The sequence below is a fragment of the Aythya fuligula genome, chromosome 3, assembly GCF_009819795.1.
Source record: "Aythya fuligula isolate bAytFul2 chromosome 3, bAytFul2.pri, whole genome shotgun sequence".
Classification (NCBI taxonomy): Eukaryota; Metazoa; Chordata; class Aves; order Anseriformes; family Anatidae; genus Aythya; species Aythya fuligula.
Window position 1 is genome coordinate 79,111,800 of NC_045561.1, and position 6,965 is coordinate 79,118,764.

Sequence of the window (6,965 nt, forward strand, 5' to 3'; positions counted from 1 at the left end):
GCTAATGCATTCTTAAAGCTTTCAACACACTTTAGCATAGACAAATTCCCAAGCAGAAGAGCTGCAGTGCATGGTGCCTGCCCATGCCACGTACTGCGCTCCTTGGCCCTGGGCATCCTCACCAGCTGACACTCCAGGTGGTAGCACCCAGACACTTTGTTAGCAGTGGGCGTCTTTGGGGCCACCAGGAGAACAGCACTGGCACAGCTTGGAGTAATGGCACTGAATCAAGTTGGTGGGGAAATGCAGGAAAGGCTTCTGCTGCACTCTGTTCTCAGTGAATGCATAGAATCACGGAATGGTTTGGGTTGGAAGGGACCTTAAAGACCACCCAGTCCCAACCCTCTGCCATGGGCTGGGACACCTCCCACTAGACCAGGTTGCCCAAAGCCCCATCCTGCCTGGCCTTGAACACCTCCAGGGATGGGGCACCCACAGCTTCTCTGGACAACCCGTGCCAGTGCCTCACCACCCACTGAGTATGGACGGTCTAATCTACTATTAGAGTATCTAATCTACTCTCTTTTACTTTAAAGTCATTACTTCTTGTCCTGTCACCACACTTCCTAACAAAGAGTTCCTCCCCAGCTTTCCTGTAGGTCCCCTTTAGGCACTGGAAGGCCTCTATGGGGTCTCCCTGGAGCCTTCTCTTCTCCAGGCTGAAAAACCCCAACTCCCTCAGCCTGTCTTCATAGCAGAGGTGTTCCAGCCCCTTGATCATTCTCATGGCCTTGCTCTGGACTTGTTCTAATATGTCCATGTCTTTCTTGTGCTGGGGGCCCCAGTGCTGAACACAATGCTCCAGGTGGGGCCTCACAAGAGCAGAGAAGAGGGACAGAATTGCTTCCCTTGGCCTGCTGGCCATGCTTCAGTTGACGCAGCCCAGGACACGGTTGGCTTTCTGGGCTGAGAGTACTCATTGATGGCTCATGTTGAGCTTCTCATCATCCAACACTCCCAGGTCCTTCTCCTCAGGGCTGCTCTCAACCCATTCTCCACCCAGTCTGTATTTGTGCTTGGGATTGCCCTGACCCAGGTTCAGGGCCCTGCACTTAGCCTTGTGGGTCCCTCATGAGTGTCCCACAGGCCTACTTCTCAAGCCTGTCCAGGTCCCTCTGGATGGCATCCCTTCCCTCTAGTGTGTTGACTGCACCACACAACTTGTCTTGATGTCACTGGCAAACTTGCTGAGGGTGCACTCGATCCCACTGTCCATGTCACCAACATAGATGTTAAACAGCATCAGTCCCAATACTGACCCCTGAAGAAAACCACTCATTACTGATCTCCACCTGGACCCAGAGGTGGGGCATCATTCCCACCAGGCACATCCTGCTCCTTGGCTGCTGCTTCGGCAGCACAGCCCCTCCTCATCCTCACAGGGAGAAGATAGGAGGAAGCACTGACCAGAAACCTGTGAGCAGTACGTACAACGTGGGGATGCCTCAGCCAACACCAGAGAAGTCTGACAGGGCTGGGCTGCAAGTCACCACAGCCGTGACTGAAACTCTGTTGAGGCATGGCACAGAGTTGGCAGTTTTACGTTTCTTGTTGCTTCAGCTTGTGTTTTTTTTTTTGTTGTTGTTGTTTGTTTTTGTTTGTTTGTTTGTTTGTTTTTGTTTTTCCATCATTCATAGTAGCACCAGAAGTGCGTGACAGGTTGTGTGGTTGTCAGCACGCTGCCAGGTGAAGTGACATGAACTTGCAGTCACTTCATCATAACAGCATGGGTTGCTCCAGCCCCAGGCCACCTGGCCCCAAACCACCTCAGCTGTGGTGGCATCTCACTTGTGTTGCCCTGGGGCTGCTTGGTGGGGGGCACCTGCTGTACAGCCCTGCTTCGCACTGAAGAACACAAGGTCACGCAAAGACCAGGTTCAGCACCCTGTCCGATGCACACACAGGCCTGAGGCTCAGCTGGATGCATGCTGACGCCCACGCAAAGGCAGAGCCAGGCTCAGCAGGGCAGCTGAAACCAGGGCTGAGATCGCACCTCAGCTCCCCGCCTGCTGCTACATGATGTACAGCATAGGCATATATTTGGTGGGGTACAAGCACAGCTATCCAGCAGCAGGCAGTGCTTCAAGCACAGGTTAGTTAATTCCTTGATATTCTACATCCTTTTTCATCCCTAGTGACAGTTAATAAGCAATAAATAAATAAATAAAAATACTATGATACTTTAAAAATAGATCTACTGTGTGAACACATGGTTGTAATTACTTTCTTTATGAACAAGTCTATTATTTTTCTTTCCTTACATCTCCTCCTTTCTACAGGAAGCATGCCAATTTTCAGGCATCTTGCTTCATTGTTATTGGAAGGAAATTTCCAAAATGCAGTGTGTTTAACACAGGCTCCTAAGCCTATCCTCGAGTCAACCTTAAAAACTGGGCTGAAGCAAGCCTGAATGAACTGAAATGTCTAACAGTTATGGGCACGTCCTTGACTCTCCATTTTCATTCTTCATTGTTCTCTATTACATTAACCTCTTGCATGTTTTCATTCCCTCTTTTTTCCTCCTGATTCTTCTTCCCCAAGCCCAGCCTCCCTTCACCTCTCCCCATTATGTTTTCTCTGGCTCAATCCCTCTTCTGTCCACAGCTTTCCCACCAGCCCTCATGCCATCCCCAATGCTGCAATGCAACATGTGTCCCTCTGCGGCCATGAAGATTTCCCTCCATTTCCCCATAGCTCAATTCCCTCCCAGGAGCTTGAAGCCACCCTCTCTCCTCATTTTCCCTCCTTGCCCTCTTTTCCATGATTTCCTGTCTCACCACCTTTCCCCTTTCCATGATTTCCTGTACCTTTTCCCCATCCTAGCCCCACATCCTTTCCCAGTCCCCATCTCCCCTTCCCTCTGCCCCCCTCCGTTGCCTCTGTCCCCCCCAACATTCTCTCCTGGGTTCCTCGCTCACCCCCAGAGCCATGTCCCCAGCCGGCTGTGCTCCCACGTCAGCTGAAGCTGGGGCTCGGGGTGTGCAGGGGGGCTGTGGCAATGCCGGGTTAGGTGGCTGCAGGCATTGGCAGGCTCTCTCCACCTCTGTGCTGCTCTGGCTCCAAGAGGCTTGTTTTTAATGAAAACAATCCTGCTGGATTAGGGGAAGCTGCCTCTTCCAAAATACACATTGGATTTCAGCATTAGAAGGGGAGAAGTGGCCAAAGTAACATGACCCATGAAATACCTTTGAACTCTTGTGTTCTTGGCACACCAGCAGAAGGCACAGCATTGCATCCAGCCACCAGAGCAGTTCTGCTTTCAGGGCTAAAACCGCTCCTGCTACCACTTCGAGGGTAACCGCACAGCCCTGCCTCCCAGCTGAGAATGTCAGAGGGTGACACAAATGTTAATTAATGAGGTGTCAGAACACTGTGAGCAGATAAATATTCTTGTTCTCTCACACAAGCATCCAGATTGGGCATGGTGACCTAGTGTTTCCAGTGCCACTTGGCACCTTCATTCTCACATCCATTCAGTACCAGAAAGATAGTCCAGCTTAGTATCAAATGTTATTTTATTTTGTGATATCATTTATTGTCAAATAATAGTTAAGATCAAAGTCAGTTTGAGTTTCAGGGAGGTTCTTTGACCACTGAATGCCCAATACCTGCCATTTCCAGCCTGCACACACTGACCTTTCAGGCCAGCGCTCAGCGTTTCGCTGCAGTTCAGAAGTGCTCCCAGAAACTGGGTAAGCAGTCCAGTTTGAATCAGAGGCAAACTGATGGGTGTACTTCAGCATCACCCAGGGAGATACTTGCAGGACCAAGCCACATGCAGACCATGGGTGAGTTTGTTGCATTAGAGTGAATGTCTTCCCTGAAGGTGAGCGGGAAAGAGCTCAGGGCTGTTCCCTCTCCCACCATGAGATGCTAATGCAGGGAAAAGATATGGGGCCAGCAACATCTTGAAGATGGATCTTCAAGTACACTGGTCCTGATGGCCTATGACATTTTTTTCCTGTCCTAAAATAAGATTATGTTGCCTTTGAAAGTGGCATTATGGCACGAGAGACATGCCTACCAAACCAGAGATGTGTTGCGCCCTTCTCCTGACTCAATGGGAGCAGCCACCAGCTGCTGTTAGCAAAACCTCATCAAAACAAGAGAAGAACCAGTGAAGGCTGCACAGCACGTTGTGGTGCTGAACTTTTCCAAGTCACAAGCCTGGGATGAGCACATGAGCTAAAGGCAGTATGTTGACAGCTGAAACCAAAGAAAAAGCATCATGGACTTCTGAGGAGCAACAGAAATCAGGCTTCATGGGCACAGAGCTCACTGGTGTGGCAGACTGGGGGATGCTGAGCATGGAAAATGCCTGTTCCTTCCAATAGTCCTTGGGAAATCAAGGCTTTGTGCTTGTGGGTCAAGTACAGTTACACTGAAGGACACTTGATTCATGTAATTGGTAATTTCTCCCAGTGAAAGTGATCCTGAATATCAATGCACTGTTGCAGCTGGACAAGACTTCTCTTATTTCAATGTCTGCTGGGTACTGACAGAAAGAAAGCCAAGGAATCAAATCCATTGCACTTTTAAATTGCAATTTTTTCCCTCCAAAGAAACTGCAAAACACTAGAAAGATCACAAGCCAGAATTAAACTTGTCCCTCACTATATTCACCTGTCACAAAACCTGTCAGGAAACAAATGATTTCAGGCCAGACAGTGAGTCTGTTGTCTTTTGGGGCTGCTGTCCTGGGGTAGGAGCCTCTACAGATTTATCTGCAGAGTGTCACAGTCACTTCTCTTACCCCCTTGCTTCCACTGCTTTCTGATGATTGTCAGACCCTGCACAAAAGGCATGTCAGTGCCCCAGCCTGACAGAAGATACTTCATTTTCCTTTGATGGGTTAATTAGTTGAAGTTTTAATGTGCTGAACTGCTCAGCATGTGGTTCAACAGACCCAGAGCCATTGCAACAAGGGGACAGACATAGCTGGAAAGGGGAAGGAAAAAAGAGAGAGATGTTGGGCCAGCCAGCAATTGGTCTCTCACCAGCCTAAATCCATGTACATACCTAGGGGGATACAATTCTTCAGGTCTAATGCTCATTTCTATTTTAGTCTAAAAGGACAGTTCAGATAATGAGCAGTCTCCTTGAAACAAACCCTCAAATTCTCCTCTAGGTCTGACCTGCGTGAACCAGACCAGGTTTTTGTGTGCAATTAAACAGATACAATTTCACACCGTCATCTAAAAGGACATGACTGGCCTGCTGCACACTCCCAAAGCCTCCCTAGCACTGAGGTGGGGACAAATGGCAAAATGAGTCAGGGAATGTCTCAGTCTGGACGTCAGATTTTATTTTTCCCCTGGGCCTGTTTGCAGCTGGATGTCTCCCCAGATCTTGCCCGCCGGGTCAGGGCAGAGCGATGCTGCTGCGAGCCATCCTGGCCACGTGTGCTGAGCTCAGCGTGCACATATGCGTGTGTGACCGTGTCCATGTGTAGATCCTTTCTCACAGACATAGCAGAGTTTTCTTCACAGGCATGGAAACTGGTACACACATGATTTTTGTCCTGACTTGGCAAGGCTTCCCCATCTTGCTGCCATTAGTACATTTTTTCCTCTCAGTGGTCCAGCCCTAGAGACCACCCTGAGCTCTTCTTGGGATATGTTTGGCAGCTAGAGGGGTCTGCATGCCAATTGGATTATATTTTATACATCAGCAGCAGTGCCTGGAACAATGCCTGATCTTTTGGCTTCCTTCTGTGGTGACCTTCTCTTTTGTTCAACTGCTGCATGCTCCAAGGCCTGTCGGTCTGCCAGGTGCCAGGGAAGCAGCAGCAATCCTCCAAGGACAGAAATCCTCCAAGCATGTACCTGCCCTTCCCACATTGGTATGGGCACTACAGAAAGGCTCACAAGGAGCAGCCTGTGAGCAGTTCAGCTCCTGCTGGACAGTGTCCTCTCCGTCGAGCACTGGGCCAGCAGGAGCTCCTGGGTTTGACAGCTTTGGCTTGTCTGAGTTAACAGCCATGCAGTCAGCCCAGATCCGGCCTGTAAGAAACAATGAGATCTCCTGTTGCCCCTTGCAGATGATATACGTCCTTTGGCTTGTGTCCATGTGAAAGTTTGCACATTTGTACCGATCCTGCCCTTGCTATACAACAGTTTGGTGTGCTCTCCAGCACTCTCTCAAGCTGCTATCAGCCACCTCTTTATACCACATAGTGTGTAAGATCAAGCTGGTATCCCACACCATGTGGACCGAAGGATGTGGCCTAACTTTTCACAGACCTCAAGATACTGCTAGCATCAATATGTTCCCTGGGAAGGCTTAAGAAAGATGACATTCTCTCACATCAGTCTGCAGACTGCACGGCACAACCTCACAGACCACACGTAGCAAGGAGTGGGACCACATCACGTGCTCTCCTGGGATCCACAGGAGCCTGACATGAAATGATCCAGCTGGGCTCTTCCCCTCCTGCACTGCCTCCTGCACTTTGAACTCTGCACTGGGAATGGCATGCTTTCTGTCCTCTGGTTATATACTCTGCTTTCACCCTGGAGACACTTTAACAGTCAGGAACTCATGGTGAACCATGGTCCTTGGAGGTTCCTGCAGAGAAGAGGCAGGAGTCCTGTCCTGTGGTCCTGCCCACGGGCACCACTGAGGCTGCAGGCAGCAAAGAGGAGTTCAAGCACATCGCTGAGTGTGTCTGCCTTTGGCACCAGGGGACTGGTTCACTGGCACCATGGGCCTTTCACTCAGTGCAGGAAGTGTAAAAGCCCTTGAAGCGAAGTCTGTATCAAGTCATTTGGTGTCTTTACTGCCTATTCTACTGTAAATGAGAGCCAGGCCCCAATATATCCCAGTTAATGTATCATATCGATATAATTTCATGTTGTGTCATACCATGAAGGACAAATGAAGGGTCTAGTCTTGCAAAAAATATTTAGTACCTACAGAACACTCTCAAACAGCCCTTGGTGACTATTTATAGCAGGTGTGCATTA